Source organism: Pan troglodytes, chromosome 11 (genome assembly GCF_028858775.2).
Source record: "Pan troglodytes isolate AG18354 chromosome 11, NHGRI_mPanTro3-v2.0_pri, whole genome shotgun sequence".
Taxonomy (NCBI): Eukaryota; Metazoa; Chordata; class Mammalia; order Primates; family Hominidae; genus Pan; species Pan troglodytes.
Window position 1 is genome coordinate 22,640,010 of NC_072409.2, and position 16,537 is coordinate 22,656,546.

At 36.9% G+C, this 16,537-nt stretch overlaps 1 long non-coding RNA gene across 4 annotated transcripts in view; it reads right to left on the reverse strand.

Moving 5' to 3' along the window:
- LOC107976760 (uncharacterized) overlaps nucleotides 1–16,537 on the reverse strand; it is a 157,682-nt gene that overhangs the window by 100,699 nt on the left and 40,446 nt on the right. Inside the window, exon 3 of one of the 4 annotated variants that reach the window (XR_001720979.3) lies at nucleotides 8,839–9,174. The exons of the other annotated variants lie outside the window; for them this stretch is intronic. This is a non-coding gene — a long non-coding RNA (uncharacterized LOC107976760). Of the gene's footprint in view, nucleotides 1–8,838; nucleotides 9,175–16,537 lie in introns of those variants that run through there. 4 annotated transcript variants of the gene reach the window in all.

Below are 16,537 nucleotides of genomic sequence, written 5' to 3' on the forward strand. Positions count from 1 at the left end.
TTCAACAACCATTCATGCTAAAAACTCTCAATAAATTAGGTATTGATGGGACGTATCTCAAAATAATAAGAGCTATCTATGACAAACCCACAGTCAATATCATGGGCAAAAACTGGAAGCATTCCCTTTGAAAACTGGCACAAGACAGAGATGCCCTCTCTCACCACTCCTATTCAACATAGTGTTGGAAGTTCTGGCCAGGGCAATTAGGCAGGAGAAGGAAATAAAGGGTATTCAATTAGGAAAAGAGGAAGTCAAATTGTCCCTGTTTGCAGATGACATGATTGTATATCTAGAAAACCCCATTGTCTCAGCCCAAAATCTCCTTAAGCCGATAAGCAACTTCAGCAAAGTCTCAGAATAGAAAATCAATGTACAAAAATCACAAGCATTCTTATACACCAATAACAGACAAACAGAGAGCCAAATCATGAGTGAACTCCCATTCACAATTGCTTCAAAGAGAATAAAATACCTAGGAATCCAACTTACAAGGGATGTGAAGGACCTCTTCAAGGAGAACTACAAACCACTGCTCAATGAAATAAAAGAGGATACAAACAAATGGAAGAACATTCCATGCTCATGGGTAGGAAGAATCAATATCGTGAAAATGGCCATACTGCCCAAGGTAATTTATAGATTCAATGTCATCCCCATCAAGCTACCAATGACTTTCTTCACAGAATTGGAAAAAACTACTTTAAAGTTCATATGGAACCAAAAAAATATAACTTTTAAATGCACTGGAAAACCAAAATATTTGTGCACCTCTCTTTATTCTGATGGTCTGGAACCAAACTCACAATATCTCCAAGGTACATCTTTATATGAATCATTGGAAGATATTTGGTTTCCCTTGAGACTTGATATTTTACTTACCACCTCTGTCTCTAACTGCATTACTTTCCTTTATATAGCAGTAACACCTTAACATGGATGTTTGGCAGAATTTACTGGGGGATTCTGGGGGCTTCCCTGAAAAGCTGTGCAAAGATCCCTGCATCATAAGGCTATCTACTTCTCCAGTTCTGTCTTTTTTCCCCTCTATTCACCCTTTCCATCTCCCAAAGTTCTAGGCACTCTAAAAGTAGGGCACTGCAACTTTTCTCAGGTTTTAATACCAAACGTGCATAGCCAAAGGCATCTAAGGTTTCAGAAAAACAAAATGCTTCTATCTGACAGGCTCACCCTTCTTTGAACAGAGTTGCAGTGTGAGGATAGCAAGCAGACACTCCTGATTCACTGTCTGTCTTTGTTTTTGCTCCTGTTACACATGTAAAGCACTTAGCACTGTACTGACATCTGTGGCTCTCTGATCATGTGCAACACAGCTACACAGATGCAGCCCAGCCACTCTCTCCTTCTGGCACTATTAGTCCTGCTATACTCTCAGAGGCAACTCAATTACTTCTATGGAAAACCACCTGGTATCCACTCCTTTCCTTATATTCAATTTAGTATGTAAATGTAAACATGGCCAGATAATTATTTCTGAGCACTGGGGTTCAAATATTTAAAACTTGACTCTAAAACAATGATTGCTAATATTAATTGAATGTCAACCAGGCACTTTCTGTACAATATATTTAATCCTTGCAAGCATCTCTATGATTTTTGTCCAGAGAAGGAAACTAGGGCTCAGAGATATTAAGTGGCTGAGTCAGGGTTTGAATTCAGCCATACTGTCATAAAACATAAAACATTAGCTCTTTCTACTATATCACATTCTCTTATAACTAATTAACAGAAAGGTCTAACATATTATATTTGCAACGACATTAACTAGTCTAAAAGAGGTGTCATTGATACACATAAGTATAATTCCAATTTAATGATAATCGTTTCTTTGTTTTCCATGGTTAAATTTAATTGAGCTTTATTTGGAATGTCACATAGCATGGCTTTGTCTAAAACATAGGTAATTTAAAAAATCATTCAGTAATTCCCTACATCTTAATTATTAACTGCATAATGGAACTGTTTAACTCTGTGTAAATTCATCAGAAAAATGGTAGGACAAATAGTACCTTGGGCAAAATGTAGCTGATTCACATATTTGAGGCTCTGTGACTCAAGGAGACAGATATAAATGTGGCAATTCCTATCTTAACAATTCTTAATATAAATACATGAAGACTAACATGGTGCTTAAATTTCTCACTTGCAAATCCAATTTGGAGAAAGAAGTAGAGAGAGGATTGAAATGGGTACGATCCATAGAAAATACGTATCAGAAAGAACTTCAGTCGCAGATACAACTGACATTTATGTATTACTTTACATTCTATAAAGTGTACATTTATTGGCTCATTCCTTCCTCATAACTATCTTACGAGAAAAGTCTTGTTATGACCATTTAGTGGATGGGAGAATTTAGGGTCAGAGAGCTGTGGTGGTTTGCTCAAAATAATATAGTCAGTAAAGGACAGAGCCATGAGTTAAACTGGAGTCTTCTATCTATAAACCTTATGCTTTTGCCATTATATCATTTTAGAGAGAGGCAGATAAATGAACAAGTATGAGATGTGGCTATAATTTATAGAACCTCAGCTTAATCAATGGCAAAACAAAAATATCAGTAGGAACTATAGTTTAACTATTTATTCAATGACCATTTACTTAGTTCTCCCAATGTGCCAGGCAAATAGTAGTGAGTGTTCAAGGGTGAACAACACACAAGGTCCCAAGCTTCATGGAGCTTGTAGACCAGCAGGAAAGACAGCAATTAGGTTAGTATAAGCTCTGCTCTGTTTTAGGTTCATTAGAAAGAATAAGCAATTGATGTTTAGATCTACGTTGATACAAATTTTCCACTGCTTTTTATCAACAGCTTCCAGGATGAGAGCCACATGCAACCCTAAGCTGCCCTTTGCAAGTCTCTGTAGTAGAAGAACGCACATCATTAAGACGCAACTTACAGCCTCTCTTCTCCCACCCAGTGGTTTTCATGGTCTTGTGTCTCACAATGGTACCTGTTGTTCAAAAGCATCACACATTTAACTATCCATTAAGGTTTACCAGAGACTTGTGCACTTTACTATTTTACTTATTTATTTTTAACCAAAGAAAATGAAGCTTATTAGAGACTACAGTCAACACTCACGAGAAGCTTAGGTAAATCCATTTCCCATTTTCCATTTCCAAAAGCTTTAACATATAACATTCATGAGGTTTCCTGTTTTCAAGTCTTTCCTTTAGCACTTTTATTTTTTCTTTAACACATTTTTAGGTATTAAAAATACCTTTTTAGGTGTTTGATGCATACAAAATAATATACGTAGGCTTTATGTAGGTTATACAGTACAATAACACAATCAAAACTTTTGAGCTCAGCACTCAATTCAAAGACAACATGACATTGATTCACATTGATCTACATGTGCTGCCCCTCCCATCCCACTGTTTAATTGTTTATCAGAGTAATATATGGAACTTTTTTTTTTAAAAAGTCAAACAGTATTATGAGAGATTTAACATAAATAGCAATTGTTTCCCTTTCCACTACTGATTCCTATTCCTATAAGGCATATGATTTTGATTCCTATTCATATGAGGCATACATTTTCAACACCTTAAAAATATTTCTTTTGGTACTCACCTCTATTTTTCTAAATTATTTAGTATATTTTTAGTCTTAATTTTAGATGTTATCTACCCACTGTTAGCAATATCTGATGAAGACCTATCTGCTCCCCTGCAAGTGCCTATGACCCATTCCTTTACATCAACACAAAAGCACATACATTTTCCTTCTTGTAACTTTTCAATATAGTTTTATCTGTTTTTTAAATTAAAATAAACTTTAGTGTTTATATTACTAAACCAGATATTTTCAGAGCTAAATCATGAAATATGACATAAATTTTTTCTTTCTTTGTATTAATTTCCCCTCCTTTGGTTTAAAATTGCCTCATTAATCCATTTGCTCAGGGATTTCTTTTTTTCCTTAACCCTCCAAATATCCACCGGAATGATAAAACTTTTATTATTTTGGTTAAAGTCAAAACAAAAATCTGTCTGTCTGTCTGCCTATCTATCAATCAATCATTATCTATCAGCCTAATATCTGGTTTTTCCCCCTTGAGACCTCTCTCCTAGAGCCTACCATCCTCTGACTCCCATCTAACCGCTCTCCAGCCTTGGCAAACAGCTCTTGCCTTGGAACTTGTCTTCATCATTATCTTCAGGATTCCTTTTGTCTTCTGTCCAATATACAAGCCGCTATTTCCTGAAACCCATGCTTTTCTTATTTACATTGTGAATCCTTAATTTTATTGGGACACATGAGCTTTCTGTATAAAGTTCATTTTTTCAGTTCTTGCATATTTTAATCTTTTCCTTATTTTATCTTTAAATTTGAATGACAGTCTAGAAATTAGTTGTTAGAAATACTTTCTTTTTACAATGTTAAAGACCACTCTATTTTCTTCTGGTGTCTGATGTTGTGTTGAGAGCAGTGATAACATCATAAATCTCAATATTTTTATATGAACTCTTTTTGTCTGTTCCCTGAAAATTATTATAGTCTTCTTAACATCCTCAGTGTTCAGAAATTCGCCTATGACATGCATTTATTCATATTTGTATGATTCATGCACACACATGATTATTTCCTCCAATCAATCTCCATTCTTCTCTTTTCCTTCCTTTTTTTGTTTTCTTTCTTTTTGTTTGAGACCAGATTTCACTCTGTCACTCAGGCTGGAGTGCACTGTCATGATCAGGACTCACTGCAGTCTCGACCTACTGAGCTCAGGTGATTCTCCCATCTCAGCCTCCCGAGTAGCTGGGACGACAGGTGCGTGTCATCATGCCCAGCTATTTTTTGTATTTTTTGTAGAGATGGGATTTCACCATGTTGCCCAGGCTGGTCTTGAACTCCAGGGCTGAAAGTGATCTGTCCACCTAGTCCTCCCAAAGTACTGGGATTACAGGCATGAGCCACTGTGCCCAGCCTTCTTTTCCTTCCTTATGAAAGCTTTACTAATTACTTCTGGACTTTTTAGTCAATCCTCTAAAATAATAAAATTTCCCTCACTTACCTTGTATTTATCTATTTCCTCTACTTTCAGAGATATTTTCTCAACATTATTTTTTAATCCAATTTGAAAATACTTTTAAGGCACAATCATGATTTTAATTTTCAATAACCATTTTTTGTTGTTCTCAGATCATTCCATTTTATAGCAACATATTCTTGTTTTGTGAATGTAATAATTTATTTTACAATTATTATAAACTTCTGATTATGGTTTTACATTTCAGATTTTGTCTTTCATGGTAGAGCCTGTCCTCAAATGTCCCAGGATACTTGACTATTCATTTACATTAAAGAATGAAGAACAAAAATCTAGTGCATAAGTAGGACTTGTTGACTGTTGGGTTGCCCTCCCTGTATGGTGATCTAGTAGTGACTACATTGTTTGACTGGGGTTCTTAAAATCACTATTTTCTGTTTGTCTCTTTGGGCCACTCAGAATCTCCAGAGAAGAAACCATCCATATCTCTGCCCACCATCTTCTGTATGCCTTTTGGTTGACAAGAGAGTGTGGGAAGGGTGTGGTCACCATTTAGAATATTCACTTATATTCTCTTATTTTCAAAGTGGCATCTTACTCCTAGCCTTTGCTTGACTAGACTTCCAACTTTAAAGCATTTCTCATTCTGTATTCCCACATACAAAAAAAATTGCCTCCTGAAAGGGTCATAAAGAAGTAGTTGGCTCACTGCACGAAGTATAGTCCATCTAGGGGTCTAGCTCCTTGTATATATTCATGAGCAGGATGTGTGTTTAGCCCTCTATGTGTGTAAGTAAGTAAGCCCTTACTTACATCATAAAATTCTGAGATTTTATGATGTAAGTCAGCTTGGTTTTTATTAGAATCTCTTTTGAAAGGCAGTTGGGTTTCAGGATTTTCCAGTCTGTTGGGATAGTTACTACTTATTCATCTGCTTTTCATCTTCCAAAAATTTGTTGTTCCCTCTTTTCCAGGTCATTTTGTTTCAAGTTCCCTTAATCATCGTGAATTTATACATTATAACTTGATTATCATCATTTTCATGGTGACTCAGAAGGAAACATAGAAAAACACATGTGTTAGATCATCATTTTAACTGGAATTCTTTTGTCCTGTATTAACATAAAATGAATTTGAATAATGCAAATTATATGCATACAGACTATTTGAATACTATGACTACAGAAAAGAATAATATAAATGCATTATCTCCAGAATGCAATGGGAATCCTGGAAAATATTACTTTGCTGTTATTTATTATAGGAAGTGCTCTACCATGGCATTTTTAGGTTTCATACACTTTTTCAAAAATGCATAACTCAAGCATATTGAGGAAGGGGAGCATAATTTTGTAAAAATGCTTGGTGAGTGTTATGCCAGTGGAAGTTTGGGGATCTATGAGAATATAAGGAAGAAAGACCTTAGGAATTGGAAGAGGAGAGGCTTTCCTGAAGAAATGACATTTGGCTTAAGACATGGAGAATGAATGAGAATTGGTCAAGATAAATAGATTGTGTGTGTGTGTGTGTGTGTGTGTGTGTGTGTGTGTTTACTGGAGTTGTGGAATAGAAAAGATTGGGGAATAAAAGTGCTTCAGCCAACTGACATATTTTGAATAACTTGAAGATTAGGTCGGAATAAAAAGCCAAGAGAAAGCACTGGAGAATTTTTAAGAAGAATACTGAAAGGGACAGATTTTAATTTTAGAAATATACCTGCAGCTCTAAAATACATAATGGACTACACAGGGACAGAAGTGCAGACTGGAAACTGAGAGAGGAGGCTGCTACTGATGCTCATGCAGAAAAAGATTGGATCATAGTATGTTATGACGTGTTGAAGAGAAATGAACGCATTTTGGAAGTATTAGATAAATTACTTGTCTATAAATTAGGCTGATCAATAAATTAGTTTTAAGAAAAGACAAATAGAGAAAATTTGAGGATTATTATTCAGTCATTCTTTCATTTGGCTTAGAAGCCTGAGTGAAATTTACTTTGAAAAAGGAACACAAGTGATGGAACCTACTGAGAGTAGTAGATTTAGATTTCAAGATACTTGCAGGTCATTCAAGTTGGAATTTTAAGTAAGAAATTGGATATGCTCTTGAAGCCATGGGTTCTTCTAGACTGAATATAAATCTGGAGTCATTAGCATCCAGGTTGTAGATGAATCCATGAGAGTAGGTGAAGTCACCCAAGTAGAGTGTGACTGTTGAGATGGCCTGGAATTAATCTCTGAGGAGGACTAGCATTTAGAGGATAGACAAAGGAAAAGAAGCCTCCTTAAGACATTGAGACGACATCACTAGAGAAGCAGAAGAAAACAAGTCAAGTGAGCTGTCCATGAAGGTAAAGAAATAGCATGTTGAAAGAAGAAGGAATGGTTAATGAAATGCAGAATTGAAAGGTGCCCAGTGATTCACAATAAGATCACTAATGATCTTGAAAAAGTTTCAATGGAGTGATGGCAAAGGCCTAATTGCAGAAATCTGACAAGTGGCTGAGAAGTGAAGATATGTAGATAGGGGGTATAGACAAGATTTTCAAGAAACTGGCTGACAAGGAGAGAGAGAGGAGAGAATTGGAAGAGGAAAAAGAGGGATGAAAGAAAAAAGAGAAAGGATTATTCTTGTTTGTGTATAGGGAGAAAATTAATCATACTAAAAATTGTAAAAATTTTAAAGTATAAACAATAGAGAGGAAGAGGTAGAAAATGAGCCAGGGGTGTGGATACAGGGTAAAATTTGAAAATTCAAAAAAGGACTGGAGTATGTAGGCAAGTGTAGAGACATTGTTTTTAGTTTTTGTTTTGTTTTGTTTTTAGATAAACGAAGGAAAAGTGGAATGATGGGTGCAGATAAAACTAAATTTTTAAGTCAGTTTGTGGATAGTTGAGGAAGTATACTTCTAAAGCTATTTCTATTTTTGGTCAAAAGGAAGTGAATTAATCTTCTGCAAGTGGAGTAGTAGAGAGAATATAGAAATTTTAAAATAGTTACTGTGGAAGAAAGAGGTGAAATAAGAAAACATACTGAAATTGCTTTGTAGAGTGAAAGACTAAGCTGAAACTGATGACCATAATTTCATCATGACATCTCATTTAAATGATGTAGAAAGAATGCTAGCTTAAGTGACAGAAAGATCTGGATTTGAATTTTGATCAACAGTGTGGCAGTAAGAAAATCAACTAAATTTCTTGAGACCTCATTTTGTCATTTGTTCAATGCAGGTAATTTTATCTACCTTATAGAATTGTGCAGCCCTTGGCAGATAGTCCCTATTATTTTTATTAATCCATTTTTCAGGGGGGATATTCAAGGCATACATTGTTCAAAGTTTTAAAAATATATTTTCCCAGCATTACTAAAGACATTTACTTTTTTTCCCTATAAATAAGAAAAAGTAGCTCTGTCAATGTTTTCCATTGTGTGTTCTGCAGAGATATTAATTCCTCATGATGCTACTAGTTACCCAGCCAAGAGTTTTAGTGGTCAAATATTTTGAGAAGTGTTGAAATAAACATAGTTAAGTGGGTTTTGTTACTAAAAGACTTATCAGTGTCATTAATATATGCATGTGCATTATGAATTTTCACAGGAAACATATAATGTGTGACAGTACTCAAGGCTTTTGGATCAAGATTTACTTTTTTTTGGGACAACACAAACGACCAGTGTTGCATAGAAATCCTTGGTAAATAGTCCTCCTGGTCAGAGACTCCTTTAACAGAGATAAACAAGAGTATTAAAAGACCCTATAAATGGTAGCATGCTGTGGCTTTCTTAACATTGAGAATCCATGATAAGAATCATTAATTTCATCATTCATTTATTCACATGTTTATTTTTTCACATCTTTTCTTTGCACATGCCTTGAGTGGTGTGCTGAAGCTGGCTTGTATTTCCTCACGACAGACTACTGTTAAATTTTCAGGGATTTTGTGAGCCACTTGACGTCATGTTGATAGCTTGAAAACGATCATGTGGGAGTATTTACACCACAGAAAATGGCAAACACTACAAATCGAGGTTTCCTTTTTTGGAGAGCCTATTGTTAAACATTTACCAGCACACGACTGAAACAGAGTTGAGACAGCACAATATTAAGGTGAATCTGACATGCTTTCTGCACTCCAAGGACTTGCTTTCTGCTGAGGAAAAAAAATTGACCCAAATAAATATAAAAAATACTAGAAAGTAGAGGATGGAAAGGAGGTGAAGATGGAAAAATTACTTATTGCGTACCATGTTCACTATTTGGGTAATGGGTACATTAGGTGCCCAATTCACATCAACATGCAATATCACCTGTGTAACAATCACATGCATGTTCTGTTTAGTTTCAGAATCTAAAATTAAATTGTTTAATTTTAAAAATAAAAAGTGATTCTTAATAATTATAACAACATTTATTAAACACTTGCTATGTTTTGGGCATTGTTCTAAGTGCTCCTCATGTTTTGTCTACAGAATCTCAGAAAAAAAACTTCAGTGAGGTAGATCATATTATTATCCTGTATATATAACAGAGAAAGAAACTGAGGCACAGAGATGGCAAATAATTTTTTTAAAAATTATCTTGTTATGTGGCAGAACCAATCCAAAATTCCAACTCGGGTGTCAGACTCTAGAACTCAGGCCTCAAGCATTATGCTTGATCACTTCTTCCATGCCTTGAAAGATGGTCAAATAAAGCAGTGTGGCTATTCTGATGTGGGAAAAAGAGATAACAGAGAGCTAAGGAAAATGGCAGCCTTCTGCAGAAACTTCATTTGTACCTGCAATGAGTAAACACAACTCACTTTCTCCACCTGCACTTTTTACACAAGCACAAAAGAGTGAGCTGAGGTGAACCATGTCATTAGGGGCCTAAACTCCAATTGTCCTTCTCTCTGGCCTGGAGCCAGATCCCCTGCTTTAGGCCGTGTCATTTTCCTCTGAGGTATGCACAAAGTAGAGGTTATTCGTGTCACATCTGTTCCTGCTTTTTGGGTCCATTGGAAAAAAAAAAATCACTGACTTTATTTTCCAAGGGAGCCCCTTTTAAGAAAGACCGGATACAGGGTGGCCAGGAGGGAAACCTGTGTACGTCCTTAAAAGCAAACCTTTCAGCATTAGCATTCATAAAGCATATTTTGGCATATGTGCTCAGACTCTAATGTCTCCCCACCGACCCCTGTTCGGGTTTAGAATTTCAGAAACGTCACAATGCTGCATTCCTTCTCTGCAAAGAAAATCGAACCTGTATGTCTATATTACACACCCATATGCAAAATCTTCACAGATAGGATGGGCTTTTCTCTGGCTTTTCCTGAGAACAGCCTCCAACTTTAAAATAGCCTTGCATTTTTTGAATTCTGGTTTTTTAATGAAGAGGCTTTCTCCTGCTAAGAGCCTTTGTTTGAAATGAGTAGTGTTTTCAGTAAGCATTATTTCTAAGATTCTTCCATACCGTCTTATATATTCACTCTCTTAAAATACTCATGGTGTACAGCTGGATGTGGTTATAGGTAAATTCTATATCTACAAATAAATTAATACATGAAAGTAAATTGAAATTTGTAAACAATTTTTAGGGCAATGTGTACAACTCTTTGAAATGGGACATTCTGGATATACTTTCCTTTTCTCTTATGGTAAATTAGTGGTAATTTGATTATTAGATAGACATATAACAATTGCCTAGCCATGTAAGCAACATCCTTTACTTCAAGCAGCTAAGGAACCATTTAGCTGCTAAGCTATGGAGTGGAGAATTGGTTAGAGGAAAAGAAGAGATCAAAGAAAAGATGAGGACACAAAACATTCCTCACATTAATCACCAAATTAATTAGAAGTGGAGAGAGATCTTCCTTTCAGTCCTTTTTGACTATCCTACTTAAGACAGGCTCTTGGCTCTGAATTTATTATGGAGGATGTAACATTCCTATCGCATTTACCTGCATAGCTAATTCTCCTTTTATGCACTCATGTCTTGCCTCCCTAAACATACACTAGAAACTCTTTGTGGACAGGAAATATGCTTTGCAATTATACATGTTCTCCTGTTTAGCCCATTACTTTCTACTCAATAAGCATTGATTACACTATTACAGGTAATGCGCTCTCTCTCTCTCTCTCTCAGTCTCACTCTTCTTATCTTACCCTTTGAACAATCTGCTCTGGCCACCCTTGATGATTTGATATGCCGGATACCTCCAAGTTCTCCAACTCCATTTATTTGTTGAGACAGATCCATTTTTTAGACATATAATACCCGAGTTTCTATTTCCAATTGTGTGACCATTCTTATAGGACTCAGGGAAAAACATTAGCTAATCTCAACCTCAACTTTCTTATCTATAAAATGTAATTATTAAATGGAATGTATGCAAAAAGCTTGGAATGGTGCCTGACATGTACTAAGCATTTAATAAATATAATTTTCTTTACCTTTCCCTACTTTTCTACCTCCTTTTGCCTGTCCCATGACAGCTATCTCATTGGCCTTTGTCTTTTGGCATCTCTCATCCTTTCTTCTTACAAGGAAAATAAAATAAATTAATACAAAGCAATTGTAATTTCATTTTTAAAAAGACACGCTTGGTTGGAAAAGAATGATGTGCTGTGGTATTGCACCACCTGACTTTGACAGTAGACTAAAATACAAAGCCATGTCTTCATTTACTTGGCCAGTTCTTAGACATGTTTATGTCCTGCAGCAATTCATTGGAAAACAAATTGATCTTCACGAAATGGGAAACTGTTTACTTAAAGAAGAGGACAATTGGAAAGAGGGTTATGGAGTACCATTCGTTATGTATTCCTCAGTCAGAGTAACCCTGAAGAGTGTCTGTATGAGTGTGCTTACTAAATGCTCATTTATTGAATACCTTCAAGACTTCAAACCAGGCAGTAGGTGCTGCAGGTGACTTTAAGGTAAAAGACAGCATCTTTGATCTGAAGCAGTCAAACAGGAAAGACAGACACGCTAAAGCTGCATGGCAATGTAGTGGGATAAGGATTTTCTGCTGGGAATACAGGAAGCTCTGGAAATGCAGGGAAGAAAACAAGAGACAGAGGAGGTTCCTAGAGGGAGTGATGAGAATATAAATGGAGGAAGCGAAAGCATGTGCAGCATTAGCACTGGACGAATCCTTAGAGGTTTTCTGGCCCAGTCCCTGCTAAGCCAGGTAGCTAAAGGCTAGAAAAATATCCAAGCTCACATTCTTTGCAATTTACATATGAGTCTATTGGATATGGACAGATGTTGCAGGCTGTGTTCTCTAGGTTCAGACGCTGAAATGAAGTTCAGCATACAAGATGTTTATTAGGGATCAATACCTCTGAAAGGAAGAGGGAGGGTACAGGATTGATACTGGGAGAAGTCAAAGGCCATGCAGGCCTGATAAGGTTCAGCCAGTCCAGAAGAGAGCTTGTCAGAGTGCCCTGCATTAGGAGAAATAACAGATTTTATACCCTGCTCCACCCAGGCTCTGGATGCAGACTGTCCCAGGGAGGATGTGAGCTCAATGAGGCAGTTTTCTGTGGCCAACATAGACCCTGAAGTTGCTGACAGTTGGAGGCCATCTGTTGACTGTATTCTCCATACCTGGGAACATTCCCTTCCTTAAAAGGGTATCTAGGCAGCATAACTTTGTGCCTACCAGAACAGAACTGGATTCAACTAATATTTACTGAAAACTTACTATGTGCTAGACACTGTGCCAAGAAATTTTATAAGTTTTATCTTGTTTGATCTTTCTAGCATGAAGAACGTGTCATTATGCTATCCATTAGTTCACAGGTTCATAGGCCAGTTTCCTCATGGCATGAAATGTCAACAGCAAAACCACTTTTCAGGTGCAAATTCTGAACAGTCTGAGAGCATCTACCAGCATCACCTATAGCTGACATCAGCAACAGGCATTGCAACCCCCACTTGTCTCAAGAGGGAGCTAAAAGAGAATCAGCCTATGCTTTAATTTAAGAAGAACTGTCAAATCTGAGTCCAAAGGGCCAATGTCTGGGTCAAGTCCACTTCTTTATCTGAGTGGTTTTCAGTGATTAGTGAGCCAACAGACCATTTATATCATGGAAGCATGAGATGCAAACATCTTTCCAAGTTTGGGAAAAGATCCCTGAAATTGACCACTCTAATGTCTTCATAGAAATCAGGAATCTTGGCTATAATGTTCTGGGCAAGTGAATATTTGAAAAAGTGAATATTTGAATATTTCTAATGACTGGACACTCATAGCCTCACAATGTTGCCCCTCCTGATTGAATTTCTGCCATTCTCTACAGTCACAAAGAATGAAACCAATTTCTCTTCTCTGTCTCTCTGGGTTTTTTTTGTTGTTGTTGTTGTTAATGAGAGCCACCTTTATGCAAACTTCTCTTCTTTCCCCTGAATTGCTAACCCTGGTTCTGGCACTTACTCTGACCTTTCTTCGATCACCCAATCTGTGTAAGGTTTTCTCCCTCATTCACATGGTGGATATAATAATATCCACCTAATAAGATTGTGAGGCTTAAAACATGTCATTTACATGGTAAACACTCAATAAACAGTAGCCATTAGGATCAATGACATTAGTGTTCCTTTTATACTCATGGCAATCCCGATGATCAATGAATTGGAGAGCACAGTACATTTCTTCATATGAACATGATACTTCCATTACAAAGATCATCAATATACATAAGTTACTTTTGCTTATGGCTTTTTTCTCCCAAATGGAATGTGCCTTGCGTCTAGCTATGATGCTCTAGTCTTTGTGTGCATCTGAATGTTTATGGGGTACACGAATCTCTTATATTCTATTCCTCGTTATTTGGCATCTTTAAATATATTGGATATTTTGCATTCACTATGAGACTTGGAGTGACAGTCTCATCCAGAAATCATACACGTTTGTGGGTCATAGTCAGTCCTTGAATTCAGTTTTCCAAGTAGTGCAGTTTCTTACATGACAGAGGTACTTCACAGTGTATGGGTTATGGCCTGCTTGAAAATCTGATAGGTTATGTCCCTGGAGGGAGGGAGATTTCAAATACACACACACACACACACACACACACACACAATTTTCTTTAATTACAGGAGTAATTAACTGAGAACTCCTTGCTTAAAAATACTGTGGTTAGTAGTCTTAGTAATTCATGAATCAGGGTGGGAGGGATCCATTTTTGTGATCTGTCTTCTGGGCAGAGACAGTAGAATAGAAAGAAAAAAGGCTAAATGGGTAGTGGATTCATCATAAGGGAGTTAGTGAAACTTGTAAGTAATTTCACATCTCTTCCATATTAGGAGAGGCTAATATTCTTAGAATAACGAATGAAATCATGGGTGCTCAGAACAGAGCACCTAATTTTAAAGCTAATGCATGTTCTATTAGCTGCATATGTCAGAACACTCTGATTCATAACTCCACGAGGCCCAGAGCTATCTGTCCCAAGGGAGAGCAGAAATAGAAAAGACAAAAAACACACACACAATGTTTTGTTATGTCTTTGGCCAGTCCTAGACACATGGAAAAGTTTGTTTGCTTCATTTGACTTGCAGTCTTTTAGCCAGCCCATTATCTACACACAAACCTGCTATTATAACATGAATCCAGAGCATCATTTTTTCCTCTTTTAATAACTAATATATGAACTTCTCAATTTTATTTATTTATTTATCTATTTATTTTTAGAGGTAGATAGTCACCATACTGGGCCAGTGTAAGCTCTGTTTGGAAAGTCTGGTTGGACTCACATGTAAACCTAGAGCTTCTGTAAAATCTTTTCTTTTTTTTTTTCTTTGAGACAGAGTCTCGCTCTGTCACCTAGGCTGGAGTGCAGTGGTATGATCTCAGCTCACTGCAACCTCCGCCTCCCAGGTTCAAGTGATTCTCCTGCCTCAGCCTCCCGAGTAGCTGGTACTACAGGCACATGCCACCAGGCCTGGAAAATTTTTTGTATTTTTAGTAGAGATGGGGTTTCACCATGTTAGCCAGGATGGTCTTGATCTCCTGACCTCGTGATCCATCCACCTCAGCCTCCCAAAGTGCTGGGATACAGGTGTGAGCCACTGCGCCTGACCAAAATCTTTTTTTAATGGTTTTTGTCATGATTTCTTTTTATTATTTTACTTTAAGTTCCAGTAAATGTGTGCAGAATGTGTGGGTTTGTTACATAGGCATACATGTGCCACGGTGGTTTGCTGTACCTATCAACCCGTCATCTAGGTTTTAAGCCCAGCAAGCATTAGGTATTTGTCTTAATGCTCTCCCTCCCCTTGCCACCCACCCCCTGAAAGGCCCTGGTGTGTGTTGTTCCCCTCCCTGTGTCCATGTGGAGAACCTCTCAATTTTAATTGTCACTTTATCTTCCTGTGTCCAGATTTCCTTACTTTGTTTATATCCTCCACACAAGTATTTCCCATACTTAGGTATTCAGACATAGGGTTGCACTTGATGCATTAAATCACCTGCAGAATTGGCTAAAAGTACTGATTCCTGGGTCACATTAAAAGCCCAGGATGACTACAGTCTGACATTGAGCATAGGCGTCAGCCATTATATGTAGATGTTCATTTATTCAGTGGCTCAGTTATGTTTGGGAATTTTCTCTAAGATATTAGCAGTTGGACCTCTACAATTCTCTACCAAGAATATACTGTGTTAGTTCCATGGTGCCTCTTTGACACCATGAATACCTTAACACAATCATCTAGCTTTTCATGAGCTTTCACTAGAAATTCTATCACAGCAGTATTTTTTAACTTTATTTTAAGCTCAGGGGTACAAGTGCAGGTTTGTTACATAGGTAAACTTGTGTCATGAGGGTTTGTTGTACAGATTATTTCCTCATCCAGATACTAAGCTTAGTACCCATTAGTTATTTTTCCTGATCCTCTCCCTCCTCCCAGCCTCTACCCTCCAAAAGGTCCCAGTGTGTGTTGTTCCTCTCTATGTGTCCATGTGTTCTCATCGTTTAGATCCCACTAGTAAGTGAGAACATGCAGTATTCTGTTCCTGTGTGATTTTACTAAGAATAATGAACAATAATATTTTTAATCTCTTAAATATTTTGCTGAGAATTTACGAGGTTCTGAAGAAGAGTAGGTTCTGAGGAAGAGTAATATAGTATAGCAACAGTATTTCACTTGAAATACACCCAATGAATGTGTCTTCTACTGCAGGTACCTCCTCCTTATCTTGAGCACCATCTGGGTTACTCCTAACACTTGATGCTGACACTTCTTCCAAACAGTTTGAATTTTTACGCTGGCCTTCCTCTCACCTTAATTATGCAAGATGGACTCTTTCTTCTCTGTAATGCTTGGCCAGGAACTCGGGATATAACTTCCAGTATAAAGTGCATTAAAAAAAAATAAGCAAACATACTCTTTGCATCAGTCATAACTCTAGGAGCTCTCTTACCTGAAAAAATCCCAATTCATTCTTCAAGTATCAGTTAAAATGCTGCTTATTCCATGAAGTTACCCCAAAAGCAATATGTTCTCCTCTGAACTTTTTCATTTTA